This window comes from Lissotriton helveticus, chromosome 8 (genome assembly GCF_964261635.1).
Source record: "Lissotriton helveticus chromosome 8, aLisHel1.1, whole genome shotgun sequence".
NCBI classification, from domain to species: domain Eukaryota; kingdom Metazoa; phylum Chordata; class Amphibia; order Caudata; family Salamandridae; genus Lissotriton; species Lissotriton helveticus.
In genome coordinates, this window is record NC_136069.1 from 676,912,757 (window position 1) to 676,935,510 (window position 22,754).

At 41.1% G+C, this 22,754-nt stretch overlaps 1 pseudogene; it reads right to left on the reverse strand.

The window, feature by feature from the left end:
* The window catches only part of LOC144773786 (uncharacterized), a 130,332-nt pseudogene extending 114,943 nt beyond the window's left edge, over positions 1–15,389 (reverse strand).
* Between the last annotated feature and the right edge of the window lie 7,365 nt (positions 15,390–22,754).

The following is a 22,754-nucleotide window of genomic DNA, read 5'->3' on the forward strand; positions in this document are numbered from 1 at the left end:
TATTGTAATACGGCCCCAGATGAAAAGTGTTGCAGAAAGTACCTGCAACCCTGTGAGTTATTATTAGAGTGGTTTCAATGTCCAAACATAGGACAGGCGTACAGTGTAATACAAAGCGCCAGCTTTATCGGTATTACTGAAGGGGAGGCACAGGCATCTCCACCCCCTTCTGTAATACCACAGTAATACCATAGTGCCCCAGGGGCACTCTAAGCGGGTGCAAATGTCCGTTGCGCCCCTTGGGCACTTATTGTAATATGGCCCCAGATGTCTTTCATCCTGTTCTCCTCAAAAAGAATTTCAATCTCTTCTTCTGTGTACATGGCAAAATAATGCAGCCGTATTAAAAGATCATTGGGCTCAACGTTCAACTGAAAGTGTTCTCACCAACAGGGCCGGGGCACCATGGGCAAAAATAAAATGCCAACAGCCACTGTGTCATATGGGGCAGTTACATTACTTTTAGAAAGCAGCAACAAATCTCAAGAGTGTTACATTATTTCTGAAATGTAAACATCAATGACCCTTACAAGAAGGGAGTTTTCTTCCTGTACTAGAGGGGCATTGATGAGTTTTCCTGACCAAGACTACTGTACCATGCTTTTTAGCCCTGGGCAGGACAAATGAGTAGCGGAAGGCCTACCCTAAAGAGGACAGGCCTTCTGATCTATTGACCCAGATGGCTCACAGGTAGAAGGTGTTCTGGGAAGAGGTTTAAGATGGTGGAGCCAGATCAACCTCTGCCATAAGAAACCAGACAGCTTCACACCTGTTACTAAGTTAGAAAATCCTTTAACTTGGCTGGGTTAGTGAACCACTGAATGATAGAGGTTAATTCATGTTCTTATTGGCCATTTCAGTCTATTTTCACCCTTCACCTGCCATCCATCTGAACAAATTTCAGGAGACTAAGTACAATCTTTTGTACATGTATATGGGCTTCAAAAAAAGGTGAACTCTTTTTGGCTGAGAAAGACAAGACCTAAATTCCTGTCTGGTAGTGCATAAGCCACTAAATTAAAATCACCACCAATGGCTAAGGCTGAAATACTGAGGTCTTGGAACAATTTCCAAAAGCTAAATTTATGCGATTTGTGCAATGCAAAGTTGTGCAAAGATCGGCTGCATGTTTTTCATGAAAGGGCAAAAGTTGTCTAGCATCACATTTACAGCACAATCTATGCTGACGTTGTAATTGGAATCATACATCTAAACAACCACATGCTCTTGAGGATCCATGAGCATGTTGCACTCCTTAACTTTCACATCTCATACAATTTTGGGGGATTTCAACTATGCAACACAATGCCGGCAGTGCAAAATAAATTGCATGCATAATTGATTAGCACAATTGTTTGTATCACATACTAACTCCTGCAAGACCTTATTTTTTCAAGCTTGTGCCAAGAAACAGAGAGTTCAACAGTGAGTCCATCAGCATTTTTGAATCTCTATATCTGCTTGTAGCCATTAACCTTCATCGTCAGTTCTAGTACCACAGCTGATTTAATTTGGTCATGTATATATGGATGTTCACCCCTACAGCAATGGTGGTTTTACACAGCATAATGAATGAACCTGAACACAACCAAAAAATTAGGAAGAAATTGAAGATGAGAGACAAAGCAGCCAACTTTGTCAAAATACAGTATGAGAAAATGGGTTGTTGGTTGAGGCGGTAGGTGCCTTTCTCAAGCAACAGCCACAATACTTGTCACGGTGAACCACAAAAGTCACTAAATTAACATGTGCTCAACCCGCTGGTCACGTGGCACAAAAGTGTTCAGGTTTAACTTAGAGTCACTATGTAGCGTGTTTACACAGCACTCAAACAATATTAAAATGAAAAAACAACACAAGAAAAGGCCCAAACCAATTTTGAGAAATAGAGTAAAACCTAATAAATCATTTAATATATAAATGACAAAAATCCAGTCAGTAGAACTGGAGTCATTAATAAAAATAAAAAAATTGCAATTTAATGCCTAAAGGTTTAAAGCACCAACTGCGGACATCTAGGCGCGCAAGACCGGGGCAAAATTGGAAGTTCAGTTACAAGAAGTGGCTTGGTCCTGGTCTTGTCTTAACTTCAGACATTAGAAAAAATTCTAAAAAAATATCTAAGAAGGTAAAGTTCACCACTGCAAGGTAGCCGTCGGTGTCTGAGGAGGAGGTATCATCGTATGGGAGCAACTGGACAAAGTCATGATGAAGATTTCTTCGTGCAGACTTAGTTTCTTTTTTGGAACTCCAAGATTTCCAGCAGGACCAAGATACAGGCTGTATCCAATGAGGGCTTCAGGAGGTCAAATACCCTTCCAGAGACAAGCCACCGAACACGATTTGCTGCTGCAGAGAAGAATGTAGGGGAATCAACCGTGAAGTCAGACCTCCCGGTGATGCACCTTTGGTGGATCGGTGAGCAGGTAGGTCCTGGTCTCCTCTCTGCTCCCAGAGCCCTTTATGGCAGAATATTTTCTAAGTTGCAAGTTTTGGATTTTGGCTGTGTAGGCAAGCGTACAACCACTTACAAAGGTCTAGGCCTGGGGGGGGGGGGCACCACTTGAGGGGCAGGACTCACTTCAGGCTGGATCAAAGTTCACTTTGAAAGCTGTTGGAGCTTTTTGTATCCCTGTAGCTCTGACCAAGTGGCCAGCAAACTAGCCTTTGGAGTCAGTCTGGTGGTCCTGGGTTCAGGCAGAAAATCAGGTCTCAAGCAGCAGGGCTGTCCTCTGATGGTACAGGGCAAGCTTCAGGACACAGAGCGACCCTCTGAAGTACAGAGAAGCACTTAGACAATAGGGCAGTCATCAGAGAGTCCTTCACAGTTCCAGAATTGAACTGCAGAGTATGTTTGAGTGTCCTATTTTTATTTTTGAAACCACTTTTGAAGTGGACGAAACTTCTGGACTTTTTCCCCACAGATGGTTCTGGAACTTCTTGCCTCTCTGCCCAGGGTCCAAAGGGCCTGGAGTCACAGAGGCTCAGAGTGAAGTTCTTTGTGTGTATGCTGAGGAAGCTCCTTTGAAATGTAAGTGGGAATGTTCACAGCTCTGTCTTCCCATACTATCAGGATGGCCAATCAGCAAACACTCAGCCCCCTTTTGTGTCATTGTCTGGGAGGAACAAACAAAGGCTAACTACATCTAGTAATGTTACCTGGGTTACAGGCTCCAGGCACCAAATGGTTATGACAATAACATTTCAACTTTCTAAAAGTGGCATTTATAGAATTGTGCCTTATAATCTGACTTTGCCATGAAAGAGTATTTTAAATTACAATTATTTAGACACCATACATGTCATTTCTACCTGTTCCCAAAATAATGTTATCTCTTAACTAATGTAATACGGTAGCCCAATGTTTTCCTACTGGAGATGTGGGCTTCACACAGTACCAGGTCATGTTAAACTTAAAAGTATTTGTCTCAGTTTCCAAACACAATGCACTTTGCTCCATGGGATGTTTAGGGCCTACCCTAGGGGTGACATATGTATTAAAAAGGGAGTTTTAGCCTCAGCAATATGTTTATTTTGCCAAGTCAAATTGGTAGTTTAAAACAGCACACAGGCTGCAATGGCAGCCTTGAGGCATGCTTTAAAGGGTGGTATTACATTTACTGGCCCAGGTATATGGTATACCACTTTACATGGGGTGAATGAGTAAATGTACTATGCCAAACCTGTGTAAGCCAATTTTACAATGCTTTAGGAAGTGAGCACAAGCACCTTAGCACTGTTCAGCAGTGATAAAGTGCACAGAGTCCAAATGTCAACAAAAACAAATTCAGCAAAACAGTAGGGGAGAAGGCATATAGTTTGAGCAAAGACCACTCTAAAGCTTACAGTTCTAGCATATGTTTTTACGGGTTTCTGGATATTTAAATAAAGACACTTGGATCAGAAGGTAATTACAGAGCACAGGGCCCACATTTCCTAGAGAAGAAAACGCACCTGTGTGAGGGTGTTAACCCCTTCCCCGCGGGGCTAATTCCCCCGTGGTGCGGGGGTAAGGGGCCGCGAGTGGCACCACGGTGTTTGTGACGAGCTCAGCTCGTCACGCTGCACAGTGGAGCTGTGCTCATGACTAGCTGAGCTTGTCACGACTCCGCCCACTCAATGGAACGTCCCGCTCAGGAGGGGAAACATCCTCGTGTGGGTGTTCCGCGGCGGTTATGACGAGCTCAGCTCGTCATGAGTGTTGAACAGGTTAATGCTGAAGAAGTTTTGGTAAGAGAAATGAGCCTGATCACAGAGCTCTTGAAGTCTTGTGAAGTGGGAGATACTAGAATAGACAACAGCCGCATATTCATATTTAACTTTGTACATGAAGTATTAGTTCTTGAAAGTGACCGCTTGCCTCAGCAATAACCTGTCCAAGGCTATTCATGCCAAAGATAACCATCCAAACTCGTGGCCACAAGGTTTTTGAGCCTATAAATCATTAAAAATACAGTGTCTGAAGGCCGAAGTGAAGAATACATTAATACTAGATAAAAAAGGAACAAATGTAAACATCAATCCTGTGTAAAATCATGTCTGTGCAAAGAGAAGAGTCTTTTCCAAAACATGAAGTGCAAAGAATCAGGAAGGAGAGTGGAATGAACTTTTGCTTCAAAATCGAATACTTTACTTATGGGGACTCCTGAGTGCTAGAATCGAAGGGGTGCCCAGCAAGGGAGGCCAAAAATGCCAATGGTGGTTCCAATTACCAACCAACAAAAAATCAGTGTTGTTGTTTAATAAAAATAGCATATGTATCCATTGTTGAAAGCCTTTAAGGTACACGCTCAAGGTATATGTAGAGTTAAGTGCTAGGTGGCCTAGTCACAAAATCTGCGTAGGAAAAATTATGAATATTATACACAATGAAATATTTGTACGTTTATGTGGAGCGAAATTGAATTCGATGAAATTACTTATTCTCTGAAGCATTAGGTTTCAATTGTGCACATAAAAAAGAGAAAACGAAAACCAGATTGCTCAGTGTTAACCGAAAATATATTAAATAGAAAGCAAAATCAATAGTTAGCGTCTGAAGGAATTTAGAACGCTCAGAAGAAACATAGTAAAGGTTGCTTGTATCGATAAATGGTTTTAAAAACACCAGTCTTAAAAAACGTAATCCAGCGGATTCAAAGGACATTTATACTCTCGAGAATAAATGACAAAATTCCCATTCGCAGCAATGCATAACAGCTGTAAATAGTTTCAGTGCTATAAAATTAGAGTTGAATCATTTATTAAGAATCTGCATTTAAATTCAGTTATGCGCCCACTCGAGGGCAATGTGGCTTCTTTGTGATATGAAAATAATGAAACTTATTTTGATATGAAGCCACACAATAGAAGATATGCTGTGGGTAGCAAGAGGGGGCCTGAGGGGACTCGCACGCAAACAAATGATCTAGAACCAGAAAAAGCCCACAAGTGATATCCTCTGCTCGTTTTCTAGTCTGAAAATTTTGATGCATAACATAGACTGACGTGAAATAATTTCAAAGTTTTCACCACCTTGGGGTTACATTTTCCGAACTGCAAAGAGGGAATTGCTCTCACAACTGCTATTAAAAATGCAGGAAGTCGTTGGCTAACTCCCTATGCACTTTGCTCAGTACACAAAGAACCCTAGAATACACTTATCAAAGTACATTCATAAAATCTTAATCTCACTCTTACAGGAAAAGTGATGAAGACATGTAGGCAGCGATCGTTACATGCCAATGGTGCATTTTAGTGCTCCATGCCCTGACCATATGACGCTTCGACTACTGATTACTGAAGGTGCATGTCTGGGAAAAGTGCAACATTCTGACCTCAAACTAACGCATGGCTACAAAGACCCATTGAAGGCTTTGTAAAGTGAGCTTTTGGAACATGTATGCTAATTTTCTATGTAATTTGTAAAATTACAAGCAACTAATTGTGCCCTAAAATTCTGAAAAAAGATAAATGTTTTATATTTTAAAATATTGCTACCATAAAATATGTAAGAGCATTACGATTGTGTTGTAAATTTGAATATTTCCTACTTTGTCGGATGCATGGTTGTCTCTGCTTTAGGATGATATTTCATCCTATTATTGTTTTATGTACGTTTTTTTTTAAAGTTTCTCATGTCATGTTGTGCTTTATTAAATGTTATACTTTTAAGCTAAGTTAAAGGATCCTGTCAGGAGTATGCTGTTCACTGCTCTATTTTCTTCTGTTGGAGAACGAGGAATATAACATTTGTACATCAAACTTTTATAGGTGGTACTGTGATCTGACATAAATAATGTGTCCTAAACGTTGTCTAGAAACATACCTGGTAGAATTTTGATTATTAACTCCAGTGTGCCGTATGTTTTTGTAAACGATTCTTAGAATACAATATTTATACATAGCGATATTCTGACAACAATATTCCGATGCCATACCGTTTATGTATAGGGTTGAGCAGGGACTAAATGAGCACCAATGCGCTGCATATCTCAAGTGTAGAATACAAAGCAATGTACAGTTTGCAGTGTGAAAGAAATGGTGTAGAAATTGAGAGAAAAAACCACATTTAGCAAATGTTCACTTAGCGCAACACAGCAATCCACCTTGCCGTGCTGCGTAAAATCGAAAGAATCGGAATGCACAGTATTTAACATCATACAGAGCATTCCTTGCTCTCTGATGTGTTGGCACACTCTTGGCTGCCTCGCGCCAACGCAGGCCCTCTTGCACCATGGTGCAATGAGGACTGCATTGTAAGCAGAATTAGTTTTGTGTAGAAAGGGACACCTTCCTGCACTAAAACAATTCTCTGAGCTTTTTCCTCTTTCTTTGTTTGCTAAACAATGCAGCAGCCGCGGGCCGTGGAGGGAGTTACGGTGGGGCAGGGAGGTGGGGAGGGGGAGGGGCGGGGTGGAGGGTGCTAAAAACAGGCATATGGATCATTGCAGGTAAGTACACACTTTAATTAATAAAACGAAATTCGTAGCGTGCACTGCATGGCAAAAAGCAATGCTGTGCGCACTACGAATTTCGTTTTATTAATTAAATTGTGTACTTACCTGCAATGATCCATATGCCTGTTCTTAGCACCCTCCACCCTGCCCCTCCCCCTCCCCGCCTCCCTGCCCCACCGTAACTCCCTCCACGGCCCGCGGCTGCAATGCAGCAGACCTAGAAAAGGAAACAACAAGGAGAAATAAAGATATTTATCTTTGCTGGCCTCACCAGGAGAGGCGTAGCATTTTGCACATTCCAGGGTCGATCAGTGTTGGTAAAACTGGGAATGCACCAAAATCCGTGGGTTGATATGTGCGAACACCCAGGCATCACCCCATGGAACGCCTCCCTGGAGCAGAGTAATGCAATTCACAATTTGCACTGCGTTGCTCCAGATTTATCAAGCCCTGCAGGTCCATTCAAGGTGGCCTTGCGTGGCTTCATAAATCATACTTTAGTTGGGTGTCGCTCTTGCGCACCTCTAGCTTGGCTCCAGGCTGTCGCAAAGTATTGATAAATATGCCCTATTATCCTTTGGAAGCAGAGTGTCTATTCCAATTGTGAGTCCTTGTGGCACACATCAAAAAGTCAGGAGGCAGAAAGCTGTAAGAAGAGATGAGTACAGGCATAGACTCACTAGATGCAGTGGCAGAGCCTTCTTCTATATGGCCCTGGTATACTGGAGTAATTTACCACTTCATCTTCAGCTTTGTACACACTACAAGCGTTCAGGGAAATGCTTAGACTGCACTAGCATATGCATATGCCCCTTCCCGGGTGATTCGAGTTCTTTATTAAATTAAAATAAGATAACATAGGAGAACAAAGGAAAATTAAACTGGGGAAGGCCGAGAAAGGGAGGAGCAAGTTGTGATGTGGGATGTGATTTTGGAAGTGTCGTGGGCAGCCGCGGCCCGTGGAGGGAGTTGCGGTGGGGCAGGCAGGCGGGGCGGGGTGATAAACACCGGAATCTGGATGATTGCAGGTAAGTAAACAATTAAATTATTAAAACGAATTTCGTTCCATGCCCTGCATCACAAAATGCAATGCAGGGCGCGCTTTGAAATTTGTTTTATTAATTTAATTGTTGACCTACCTGCAATTATCCAGATTCCGTTGTTTATCACCCCCTACCCTGCAGCTCCCCCGCCCCGCCTGCCAGCCCCACCGCAACTCCCTCCACGGGCCGCGGCTGGTCGTGGGTCGTACTGCTAGAGGCACCTGAGGACTGAAGTTTCTCGAAGTTTGACAACTTGCTTAATTGTGGGCCATACTTAGCAATTTCTTTTCACCGACAGTAGCAGAATTAAAAAAGTGACATCAAATGCTGTTTAATTGTGAAAGCATCACTGGAAGTTACATCACGCACGTTTTGAGCCAGCAGATGCAGTGTGGGAATTCTAAAACATTTTTATTGAAAATCTCAATAACCAGATTACGATTAATCCGAATTAAGAATAGACTTTAACAATCATTATGAACTTTTAATATTCAAATGAGGGCTAATGTTGAAAGACACTTACCTAGATATGAAATTAAAAGTGCCGTGCTGAAGAACATTTTGGCAAAGAAATACCAGCATGTTCATTGTATTTTTATTTAAAACATTTAAAAAGAGCAGTATTTGATAGCTCTAGGTTGTCAGTAATATTTGTTGGACATACACAACAATTTTTGTGCTGGCTTTTGAGGGTGTTATGGTTATCACTATAATTTCTAGACGTTTGTCAACAAACAATGTAATTGGTAATGCCTCTTTAACCAGACCCATGACATGCTTGGGGAGTAAATTAAAGTTGGTTTTAGGGGCATGTTTATGAACACCCCTTGTGCTGCTGTAGCAAAACGCTTTGTGACACTTTAGGAGTGCAAATCACAAAATCATATTTATGGGGTTACTCACAGCCACTTTGTGCAGCTTTGAATGGTGTTATTGGTATGGAATAAGGCAAGGCAGCGCAAATTGCTGCGTTGTCTTACTCTGTGTTAGGCAGGCATTCCATGGGCACTGCGGTGGGCATTTCCACGCAACCCCCATAGATGTTGATGCTTCTCCAAATTTACAAAACCATGTAAACCTGGGAATGTGCCAACATATTATGCCTCTGAAGGGGAAGTGCAATGTGGAGAAATAACTCTATTTCTCCCCTTATTCTCCTCATTCCTTGTGAGCTGCATTCTGCAGCAGACATAGAAAGAGGAAAAAGTGCCTTCCAGGTTTGTTTTTATGCAGCAAGGTGCCCCTTTTTGCATAAAAGCAATTCTGCAGACCGCACAGCCACCCTTGCATCATGGTGGAAGGATGCCTGCTTTAGCGCTAGGCTGCCAGAACGGACAGGAATGCACCATATTAGATAAATATTTAGCATTTCAGCCCTTTCACTTTGATGTAGGGCAGCATGGAAAATAGCAATTAGGAAGTCACTATTCTGATCTTTGTACATCTAGCCCTAAATCACTATTGGCAGATTCAAAAGCTTTTTTGCATTTGCAAATGGCCAGATTCACAGGGCCGTTTGTAAACACAAAATGGTATTTTTAAATGTTCAAAGCCCAAATTGCAAATTGGTAACCTGTTACCGAATCGCAATCTGGGTTTGCGAATCGTTATTTGGAAGGGGCATGCTTAGGGGGATCCCTTCCTAATACAGATTCCATTGGTATGTACAAATTTTTTTTTGACAGAAATGTGGTCGCAAAACATTTGCATTTTACCACCAACTCGTAGTTGGTGTAAGCCATTCACAAAACAGAATGGGATCATTGACTACTCTTAAAAAATGAAACAGGAAACTTTTCCTTTTTTTCTAAAGCATCCCATTTTCCTTCAAGTAGAGCGTGCTGTATTTAAAGAATAGATTGCTTTATTTAAAAGCAATCAGAGACATGGTAGTTTGCTGCCGCCAGTAGGCCTCCATCCCTGTGTTTTTTGTGATTCCCAATGGGTAGAAAAATGTGACCTACTTCATTAATATTCATTTATTCATGAGGTACATCTATTTGGGACCCACTCGGAATCACAGAAAGTTCATAACACACTTTCGTACAAGAGTGTTTGCGATTAGCAAACAGTGAATCACAAAAATGTGCAGTTTGGTAATCACAACCGCGATGCTTTGTACATCTGGCCCTCAAGCACTTTTACTACCCATATTTCTGTTTATTTGCACTTTCCTTTTGCAAGAGGAAGCCTGTGTGGACAAACTCAAAACAAATGTCAGGTTGAGAAAAATAAGGTGATAAGGTTTTTGTTGTGAAATCTAAACTGAAAATAACAAATGTTATCCACTCCAGCTTTGGAGCACATAAATGATCACACCACGCATGTATTTATTCTTCAGGATGCAACTTTTTACTGAGTGCTTTGTGTAATAAACTTTATTGACCACACCTAGACAAACCTCAATTGATTATGCAATTTCATAAGGAGTCCACCAAGGACCACAAGAGTCCTACTGCACATGATCATACAAAACTACATCCTACCCTTTGTTAAATAAAAGTATGGACAGCATATATGAATAAGAGTTCCTCAGGGAGTCGTCAAGATGCTTGCATCAGTCTTCCAGATTGAGGGGCCAATTCGGATGTTGTGAGGATAGGCTCTGACCCTCGGTCGGACCCATCCTAACCGCATCGGAATCACCTATTCAGTTTCCCTTCCAACTGACCCATTTCGATGGGGTCGGTTGAAAGGTAAACCGAATCGTCCTTCCGAATGTCTTCCGACGGGCTCGGAGTAGGTAATCCCCTGGCCGGCTCTTTCCGGCCGAGGGATTACGACGGCAGTTTCCCACTGCCTTTTCGTGCCGGCCTTTCCGGCACAGAAAGGCATTGGGAAACAGCTTTTGGGGCTCCCAGCAGGGCCCCCACTCGTGCAACGCCACCAAATGGCAGCCTAGGAGTACCTATGGTGCACCTCTGTTGATCCCTGCACCCCATGGCCGGTACCTTAGGGTCTTTCAATGAGAGCATGCATTCTGTTCAGAATAAGCCATTTCAGTTGCATTCTCAGGTGTTTTTTGATTCTCTTGAAACTTCGGTCACATTCAAAGGACCATTGGAAAAAACATTCCTCTTTGTCAACTCTTGTAATGGGCCACTCACCATGGGAAAGTCATGAATGTATCTGGAGAAATAGCAGGCCAGGCCTGAAAAGGATCGCAGCATGGTCACATCATGCAAGGGACAAATGGATGACGATGCTTGCAATATTTCAGGGTCAGGAGTCATTTCCCCTACAAAGAAAAAATGCCCAAAGAACATGAGTTTGGTTTTGCAAAATTCGACCATTAAAGTGAGACCTGCATTAGCGCCCGGACGGCATATTTGTGTAAGGGCTTTGCCATGTTCCTGTCATGTGACCTCAAACACTAATATATCATCGCTGTAGTTAAAAGTATGTGTGACAGGTTGAATTACTCGGTGAATGACAGCCTGAACGATTTCTGCAGCCGACGACACACCAAAACGGGGTCTTTTGTATCTGAACAAGCCAACATGTGTTGGAAAAGTAGTAATGTACCTACAGTTCTCTTGGAGTTCATGGTATCCTTTGTTCAAATCAAGACAGGAGAAGACTTTGGCAACATTCGGCTGTGTAATCATGTCCGCTATATGTGGACCTGCATGTCTTTCTCTCTCGATTGCTTTGTTGGTCTGGCACATATCAAAACAAATGCGCATTGCACTCCCACTGCCCTTTTTCAGCACTTCCACTATGGTGAAACCCATATTGGCATTGATGCTCAATGATGTCATGCTTTTAATAATGTCTCTAGTTCATTCTCAACTTCCTCTTGTAAATTAAAAGCAATCTTATGGTGTCCCTGAACAACAGGACAAATGAAACATTGCACCATCATTGTCTTGAGTTTCCCCAGTCTGTAAAAACAACAGTGGAAATTAGTTTACTATTTCAGAATGTGCATTGTTTGTAGTTGAAGGATATCAGCCCCATGTCAGCAGGAGTGCTGAAACTGAGTAGACATGTACTAGCCGAAGTACCTGCGAGGACATGAATTGGTGCTTGTACTGTTATTTTCTTATGCTTGAAGCTCACTACGAATGACCATTGACTTTGTAATGGCATAGAAGCTGCTCAGGTGTACACATTTGTTTTTTAAAGCATTAGACGTGGTACCATAAACGGTACACTGAAAAAATATCGACACTCAAAATATCCCTATACAAAAATATTGTGTCCAAAACATTGATGTCTAAAATATCTACATCCTATACTTATAATGGTAAGTACAAAACATTCAAGAGAAAAAAATGTATGTCATTTTTATAGTTGTACAAAATATTGTTTTTTATATATCTAAAATAAGTTTATAAATATTAAGTATATTAAGGAATAAAATTAATTTAAAAAAAACTAGATTTTAAATACATTAAAAAAATATAACAAATACACTTAATTTAAAAAAGTTAAACACATATATATAATAATTAATACATATATTTGCTTTAAAACAATTATTAAACTAATATTTTTTATGTACTTTATAATTTTAAAATTATATAAAAATGTCACAAATAAATAAATATAACTTACATTTCCCACTCCAGTTAGTACAGCAGTAGGGAAAGTGTTGGATAGCTGAGGGGTAAAAATGACTATTCACACTCAAGTAAGTGCAACACCAGGGAAAGTGTTGGATAGCGGAGAGATAAAAATGACTATTCCCACCACAATGAGTGCAAAAGTAGCTAAAGTGTTGGATAGCCGGGGGGGGGGGTAAACATTACTAATCCCACTCCAGCACTTCAGTAAGTGCAACAGTAGAGAAAGTGTTGGATAGCACAGGGGTAAAAATTACTATTAGGACTCCAGTGAGTGCAACAGTAGGGAAAGTGTTGGACAGTGGAGAGATAAAATGTGCTATTTCCACTCCAGTGAGTGCAACAGTAGGGAACGTGTTGGATAGCGGAGGGATACAATTTACTATTCCCACTTAAGTCAGTGCATCACTAGGGAAAGTGTTGAATTGCAGTGGGGTAAACGTTACTGTTCTCACTCAAGTCAGTTCAATTTAAAAACAACCAAAATATCATCAACAGAATAAAAATATATTTATTTAAAGTAAGAAAAAGAAATCAATAGGTTAAAAATAAAAATAAAAATACATTCAATATTAAAAATAAAAACCATATAATGTTAAATACATATCACAAATACCTTCAAATATATTGAATAAAATACAAAAATCATTTAAAACATATACATATTTCTATTTAGAAATTATTTATTAACAAAACCATTAATTACTACATACATTTAGACTATTTACTTCCTAGCCTATAACACCACACAAATCACAACCCACATCAACAATAAAATACATGTACTTTCATAATTACCATTATTATCAATTAAACTAATATTATTAATTGAGAAACAAATTAAAACACATACAATTTAATTAATGTCACACTCTGTAAACCAATACTCCCCACAACCCACACCTAAAATTAAACTGTAAAAAAATAACTACATAATGAAAAAGAAAATTCAATAAATAACTAATAGTATTTAACACCTAATTATAAAGTAAGTAAAATCAATTTACTCCCCATCCTTCACCCCAATTAACCCCACAACCCAAAATTAAAACTAATTACATAATTTACATATTTAGTTGTCAATTAGTTCATTAATATTAATTAACAGCTAATTATAAATTAATTACAAATACATTATATCCCACCATTTACACCTATAAACCCTACAATCACACCTAAAATTGACCCCAAAAAATTTAAAACACAATTAACATTATAAAATCTCAATTAAGTAAATATTAATAATTTAAAAATATTCATTAGTTTATTATAAGTAATTACTTCCCACCCTAATCCCCTATAAATCCACAACCCGCTATACAACAAAAAATGCAAAATTTAATTAACATAAAATTAATACCTTTTAAAAATGTAACAGATATATTAAAACACATAAACAATACTTATACAAAAAAAGACATCACATACATTTAAAAAATATACTAAAATAATTTAAAAAATCGATATTTTAAAGAGCTATATTTTTGCAAACGATATCATTGACTTCTATGTTTCTTAAAATCAATATTTCTTTACCTAAAGTTGTTATTCTTGACCACAATATTCTTGCTGTTGATAGTTCTGTGTCACGATATTTAAAACTCGATATTTGTGTAAGTCGACATTTCCAACTCATATTTTTACTGAATACCAACAGAGACAGTTCCTTATAATTTGCTGCTGGTATGATAGTGATCGATGCACCGCTGTCTATAATATAAGTTACAGGACAACCATTCACCTTTAGCTTGATCTTAAGGCATTGTTCAAATGAGTTTGGTCACTTCACATGTGATCTCTCTTTAACTTGTGTTGTTCTTTGCAAGCAGCTAATCCTACATGGGCACTTTGTTCTGCAGTCAACATCAACATTGCACATCTATCTTCTTCATTGTCACTTGACAATGACATTGAAGAGTATTTGGAAGATCGACTTTGTTTAGTCTTGACTTGCGTCAATTGATGTTGCCATTTGGTTTTCTTTCCCACAGCCCTTGCATGTCTGTCCTTTTACCTTCGTGTGGAAACAAGAATCCACATCGGAAACACAATTTCTTTTTCTTCAGAGACACCATCTTATGGTCCCCTACTTAGTGTTTCTGCTCACTTTTCAGGATCAGCGCTGATTCATTCTGGGCTGTTCTAGATTCCATATCAACAGCTTGTTAATCTGCACGTTCCTCAGCTCTTGAAGCTATGAATACCTTTTCTACTGTGTCTCTCAATGAATCAGAGAAGCAACCATTGATGACTCTGAGTAACATTGCTTCTTCCTCATTGAATTCTCTGAACTTGCAGTGTTGATGAGGGCATCAAGTCTTTTGAAAAATTCATCCATCACTTCACTAGCTTGCTGTCTTGCCTGGCTGAAAATGTACCTTTCATAGTCGACAGTCGGCACTGGTTTGAACTTGACTTCCAACAATTGACTTGACAGTGGGATACTACAGCAGTTCATGATATTTTCTTCATCACTTCTTTCACTATCACCTGCAAAGTTCTTCAAGTTTTTGATGATCTTTTTGTTATCTATGTTTCTAGAGCATCAATGAAGTCATTGAACTTTTCAAGCCATGCAGTCCATATGGCACCAATATTCTCCTCTTTGGCGCTCCTTTCTGCAACTATTGGAACACTTCAATTTTTTGAAGATCTTTTGAGTTGTGTTGAATGCCACCAGCAGCCTCTTTGGTCTATTCTGCAGGTACAACCGCTTCGTAGACACAACCCCATGTTTGCTTTTGAGGCTGTACAGCGTTTATTCTGCTTTCCGCCGGTGAGTAGACTTTTGTTGCTTACGTGATTGTCACTGCCATAAGCTCTTCTTTGTGCCTGTTCATCTCTGCCTTTAGTGCTTTTTTCACACCTGGCTGTCATTGCTTTTAATACTTCTTTGTACCTGGTTGTCCCTGCCTTTAGCATTTCTGTTTTGTAAGGATATTGGCTGTGGTGCAATATCTCTTCTTTTGGCCCTTTCCAGTAGGCTTCTGGCGGGCTTTCTGGCTCTGCTTCACTGTAGCACTTTCACCTTCTTCGAGGGCCTCATAAGAGCTAGAGCAGAGCCTTGATTCCACATACACCAAACGCAGATCGCTTCTTGGGGCAAATGTGGCACACACAATCAATTTTCTGGAACACAGCAAACCCTCAGGGAAAGCAGTCTTGATTATTTGGGACAAGTATCCCCTACTTGTCAACAGTTGTCACATCCACCCCAGCTCTGGAGAGCATCAATGATCACGCCACACACGGAGCTCAGTAATACATTATTCTTCTTCAGCATGCAAACCTTAACTGAACGCATTGTGTCATGAACTTCATTGCACACACCCAGACACACCCCAACTGATTACTTAATTTTTTAATCTGCTGAGGGCCACAAGGGTCCTACTGCACATGATCACACAACACTACAACAAACGCAAGAAAAAATGCCCCAATCAATGTTAATTCTGTATAGATGATGCCTAAATGTTTGATGCAGAATTGGAGGGTTAAAAAAGAATACAGTGCATTTTCAAGGAACTGTTTTCCCAGTAGCAGCTCATGGCCCTTCTAGATATTTAAAACACATGCAATTGGGCATTTGTTTCTTTAAGAATCATAGCTACCTTGATGTGCAGCGAAACAATAAATACTAATGTGTGCTGCATTCTGCAGCGCACGTAGACAGAGCAAAATACCTCAAAGGATTGTTTGTGTGCAGTAAGGTGTCACTTTCTGCAAAAAAAACAACCCTACTGGTAATGTGGGTACCCTTGCAGCATTCAGGAAGGGTGCCTGCACAGACGCTAAGCAGCACATACTCCGCCAGCGCAGGGATAGAGCAGAAATGCACCATATCTTAGTAGATACGGCCAATTTTTCCTCTCTCTGTGTCACACAAAGCAGCACAGGAAGTTGCCTTATTGCATTTAGGTGCATGACTTCAAAGTAAATCTGCCCCCACTCTTGAGGCACAGCTATCAGGGCAGTGGGATATGCTGTTAAGTGCTCTGAGGCCAAGCCATCTCTTTCCTACTAAGACAGGCAGGCTCAAAAGAATTCTTCTAGAACTACTGCGCGCACCCAGGCACGAGACTAACCAATGACTTGACCACTGACAACTGTGCTGTTAGACTCTACTAAACAAGTCAGAGCATGGAATGGATGACAATCCTTGCATGCAGCGATGTCCCCAATAAATTCCACCCATTCTGCACAACAAAATATCTGAATGTAGGTGTGTGTGAAACCAGGTCGCTAGGCAGATGTAGAAACGATTTACTAGATTGACGATTGTCTTTCTTCAGTGCACAGACAATGGCCCAGCAGCCTAGTGCCCAAAGCCTGAGCAAAATAACTGCTGGTGCCCAGAAATTCGTGCTGGTGGTGCCCACTGGCAGCCACTGGCTGAAAATAATCACTGCACCCCAAAGCTGGCCCTGCACTTGGAAGACTTTGACTTCCTTCCTATTTTCAATTATTGGCTTAAGACAGTATGGCAATGCACTTGATGGATGGATGAGAGAGGTTAAAGATAGAAGGAGTCAGAAAGACTTCTGGTTGTTCTTGACTGCATTTGATACTACTGGTAATGTGCTTTTGCTGAAGAATCTACAGTAGGAGTCTTGAAACGTTCTCTTAAATGTTTCAAGTCATTCTAATCGAGCAGCACACCATATTTTGCCACGTTGTTGAAAAGGTTTTATTCTGTAAAGGAGTCAGTTAGTGCAGTGTCCCAGGGTCAGTATGTCAAAATAAAGTACACATAAATAGTGTGATACAAAAATATGTAAAAATATTCAACCCCAAAATGTTGATTTTTCTAAACTTGTAAAGTAAAAAATATTGTCAACAAAAATACTGAGTTTTAAAATCATCTTGTGTGTTTTGCTGTTCACCCTATGTGGGAAGCGTATCCCCAGACGTGGGTCCCGTGCTCACTACGCCACTGGAGTCAAGCTATCCAGGCTGACGAAGGCTGATAGCCAGAAACCGGCCCTAGGATGCTTGATTCCGGTCCAGGAAAGACATGGCTTGGCAGTTCAGTCTGGACTGTTCCCATGAGGCACAGTGTCAAGACTGATTTGCAAATGGCCATGTCTGAACTGGGGTGGCTTGGTGAGCAAAATAACAATGCATTAAACCCAGATCTGTGACTGGGGGTGAATGTTTTGCCATTGTGCAACATTCCATCCATCATCTTGTGTGTTTTGCTGTTCACCCTGTATGGGAAGGGTATGACCAGGCGTGGGTCCCGTGCTCACTATGCCACTGGAGTCAAGCCATCCTGGCTGATGAAGGCTGATAGCCAGAAACCGGTCCTAGGGTGCTTGATTCCGGTCCAGGGAAGACATGGCTTGGCAGTGCGGTCTGGACTGTTCCCATGAGGCACAGGGTCAAGACTGATTTGCATATGGCCATGTCTCAACTGGGTTGGCTTGGTGAGCAAAATAACGATTGATTAAACCCAGATCTGTGACTGGGGTGAATATTTTGCCATTGCGCAACATTCCGTCCATCATCTTGTGTGTTTTGTTGTTCACCCTGTATGGAAAGGGTATGCTCAGACGTGGGTCCCGTGCTCACTACGCCACTGGAGTCAAGCTATCCTGGCTGATGAAGGCTGATAGACAGAAACCGGTCCTAGTGTGCTTGATTCCGGTCCAGGGAAGATATGGCTTGGCAGTTCGGTCTGGACTGTTCCCATGAGGCACAGGGTCAAGACTGATTTGCATATGGCCATGTCTGAACTGGGGTGGCTTGGTGAGCAAAATAACGTTGGATTAAACCCAGATCTGTGACTGGGGGTGAATGTTTTGCCATTGTGCAACATTCAGTCCATCATCTTGTGTGTTTTGCTGTTCACCCTATGTGGGAAGGGTATGCCCAGGCGTGGGTCCCTTGCTCACTACTCCACTGGAGTCGAGCTATCCTAGCTGATGAAGGTTGATAGCCAGAAACCGGTCCTAGGATGCTTGATTTCGGCCCAGGGAATACATGGCTTGGCAGTTCGGTCTGGACTGTTCCCATGAGGCACAGGGTCAAGACTGATTTGCATATGGCCTTGTCTGAACTGGGATGGCTTGGTGAGCAAAATAACGATGGATTAAACCCAGATCTGTGACTGGGGGTGAATGTTTTGCCATTGTGCAAAATTGTGCAAAATTCCGTCCATCATCTTGTGTGTTTTGCTGTTCACCCTATGTGGGAAGGGTATGCCCAGACGTGGGGACTGTGCTTACAATGCCACTGGAGTCAAGCTATCCTGGCTGATGAAGGCTGATAGCCAGAAACCGGTCCTAGGATGCTTGATTCCGGTCTAGGGAAGACATGGCTTGATAGTTCGGTCTGGACTGTTCCCATGAGGCACAGGGTCAAGACTGATTTGCATATGGCCATGTCTGAACTGGGGTGGCTTGGTGAGCAAAATAACGATGGATTAAACCCAGATCTGTGACTGGAGGTATATGTTTTGCCATAGTGCAACATTCCGTCCATCATCTTGTGTGTTTTGCTTTGAAATAACAATTACAAAAAATAGAGGCCTATTCAGAAATTTCAGTTTGTAGTAAGTTTAGTAGAACTACTAAAGTACTACTACCATACTACAAAATGCTCAACGCCTCCGCCTCTCATATTTTTTATGTGCAGAGATCTCTTCCACAACTGACGAGATCACAGTACACAAATGTGTACGTTTGTAGTAAATGTGCCAAGGAAAGGGAGGAGTGACTGGAAATTGAGGAATACTCACTACTAAAGAGAAAGGGTTAAGAGAGGAGTAAGAAGGAGTTAACGATCAGCTAGGTACTGGATTAGGGAGGGACATTCTCCCACTTACATAAGAGTAAACCCATTGCTATTCACAAACTGCACTTTTATAGTTGCTGCATCCGAAAGGACCCAGCATGGTAGTAAATGTACAACAGCTCAGTGCTGGCGAAATAACAGCACCACAAGTGGTTAATGATTCTATCCTATTCTATTCTATTCTATTCTATTCTATCCTATTCTATTCTATTCATGAATCTTTCTAGGGCACATGGCTACCCAGAAGGGCCTAAAACATAAAGAAGGGGACCCCTCTAACGTTACTTTGAGGTTAGGGAAAAGAGGGGAAAGGGTAAGTACAATACTAGAAAGATTCCCTCATGACCTATCTACTTTTCATTTACCAACATTGTTTGTATATTTCATATTGCATATTATTCAAACACCACAACATCAGTACTAATTCATATCATATTTTCAGTATATTTTTATTTCATCATTACTTCTTTTTCATTTTCAATTATTTTCCTATAAAATATTTGTATCCATTGTGTCTATAATACATATATTATTTTGTAAAAAAGACTCATACTACAAAAAGTGCAATTACAATTTCATAACAAATGTCCCCTTGGCTATTAATAGTACTAGGAGGAAGGGGTCCCAGTGTGAACGAAACTTACTGCACATTAATCACAATGAGGCACTCACAGAACAGTCAATGTATCCACATTGTTTAATTCTTAATGGGATAAATATACACAAACATTTAACAAGAAATGATGGTTGCAATGTGCCCAGAAGAGCAGGAAGGGGGTGGAAGTCAAGTGAGGATGTGAAGATAAAGAAAGTTGGTGACATTAAAATCAGTTAATTGACAATATTCTCTCAGCATATTTAATGCGAAAACAAACTGACCACAGGTTCCGGCATTTCAACAAAAAGACATACTTCAAATAATACAATATATGTAATAATGATGGCATGAAGTTGTCACTAAACAGGGTAATTGTCGACGTTTCGACCCTCAAATATGCGCAGGGATAATTAGTGCCCTTGCTGTGGGGTCTTCTTCAGGACAAACGAGAAATTAAGGGGGGCAGGCAACCTATTAGAAATATGTAAAAGAGAACTATATTAGATGACGGAAACCAATTCAAAATGACACAAGAGTACACACATAGTGAACTTCAGGGGAGCCAGTTTACATAGTGTCTCAATCCACGACGATGTAACCTGTGCCGGAACCTGTGGTCAGTTTGTTTTCGCATTAAATATGCTGAGAGAATATTGTCAATTAACTGATTTTAATGTCACCAACTTTCTTTATCTTCACATCCTCACTTGACTTCCACCCCCCTTCCTGCTCTTCTGGGCACATTGCAACCATCATTTCTTGTTAAATTTTTGTGTATATTTAATATACTTTATCCCATTAAGAATTAAACAATGTGGATACATTGACTGTTCTGTGAGTGCCTCATTGTGATTAATGTGCAGTAAGTTTCGTTCACACTGGGACCCCTTCCTCCTAGTACTATTAGAACCCAGGTCCCAGTGACTTTGTCTGGGTAAACCCCCTCATTTATACTCCCCTTGGCTATAAAAGCACATCAATACTAACCAAACTCCACGCACTCCAGGCCCGGACTGGCAATCCCCCGGTCGGCCGCAAGGGTGGGGGCCGTTTTTGGGCTAAGGGGGCCGTTTTTGTTACAGGGACGTTTTTGCAGCAAAATCGGCCCTGTAACAAATTCGGCGGAAAAGCGGCCCTGGTAAAGAGCTCGGTGGCATCCCCCCCTCCCCCAGGGGGAGGAGGGGGGCCGGCCGAGCACTTTGCCAGGGCCGGTTTTGGTTCCCAGTCCGGCCCTGACGCACTCAATAGCATTCATTCCAATTCATACCCTTCCACACACAGCAGAAAATTCTCTGCCTTACCTTGCGTGGAACTACATTTAACAACTTATGGTTCATAGTAAGGCAGAGAATTTTCTGCCTCACAAATCAAGATTTGTTCAGATACTGCATGTATATGGTGTGTGTGGAAGGGTATGAACGTTTTAGGACATTCGGAATCCAAATCTGTAATATCTAGTGGCCATGTCATCGACCAGTCCAGGGGTGAAGTTGGTTAATGTGTTCTGCTATGCTCCTATGTTAATTTTAGCCCAGTTGCGTCTGAGTCAGGGCTGCTGAAGTGTGGTGACTTTAGTATTTGTATTGCATAGTCAGAATGGTATTAGTTTGTCCTGCAACCATAAGATCTCTGCTGGATCCCCGTGGTCATTTCAGGCATGTTAAAGAATATTGTGTCTAGTAGCTGTCCTTGTTTAATGGTAGGGGCTTTCACCTGTTGTATTAATTAGACTGCCGCTAGGTCCATTATAAGGTTTTTGGATACTTCACAATCAGCGTTTTCAAGGTGGAGATTTAGATCACCTAGCACCTCGAAGTTAGTAGCCCTTAGGCTACGTTCAGCCACAATATCAAAGAAGGTCTGTCTAAACTTAGTAGCAGAGCCCGGGGGACGGTATATTAAAAGACTGGAGAATGTAAAGGTTGAGGATAATTCCACAGCAAACAACAAACCTTCGCACCCAGAGAGTGGCATGGGATAACATTTTGTTTTAAGCTCATATTTGTAAATTACCGCCAATCTCCTTCCTAGGTTTTCTTCCTTCCCTGTTGCAAATGGCAGTTGCATAAGCCTGGGGCAGGATTGTTGGAATGTCAGACACGAAGTCCTCTTGAACCCAGGTTTCAATGAGAAACATGGCTGCTGGTTTCTTGTCATCCAGAAAAGTGAACAGATATAGGCTATGCTTAGGTAGTGATCTGCAGTTGAGCAGATACAACTGCCAAAGTTGTCTATTGACATCTTCTCTCTCTGGCAGGTGTTTGGCTGCCATAGGTCACATTTACATGGGTAAATAGTGTGCTTGCATGACCTGTATTCCGGGGAATTAAACATGCAAAGTTCATCTGTCGAATAGCTGACCCTACCTTTACAAAAATAGGCAGGGGTCCTAACCCTGGTCGGGGCCAATCACGAGCGGGCTTGCCTCTGACACGCTCTAGTGCACATAAAGTAACCTTGGCCGAAAGTGCAGCAACTAGCACACTGACCAATATGGCGCCCAAGAATGTGTATCAGGTCAGGGACTGAACATAGCCAACACTTGACTGATCACCTTAATAGAGGCAGGACTACTAGTCTCTTCCCTCTACACAAGTGTTCAATGGTATACCATGGCTCAATAAGGTAACCGGAGCCCCTGGGATTGTTTCTCAGCAAGTTCGGTGAGTAGTACAACTACTGGTACTGAAACATCCTTCCATAGAAAATAATAAAGTCAGGGACTTTAAATAAAACCCATAGTAAACGAATGAATACACATATTTTAACAATTTAAAAATATAAATTCATGTAATTAGATTATTTAGAAAAT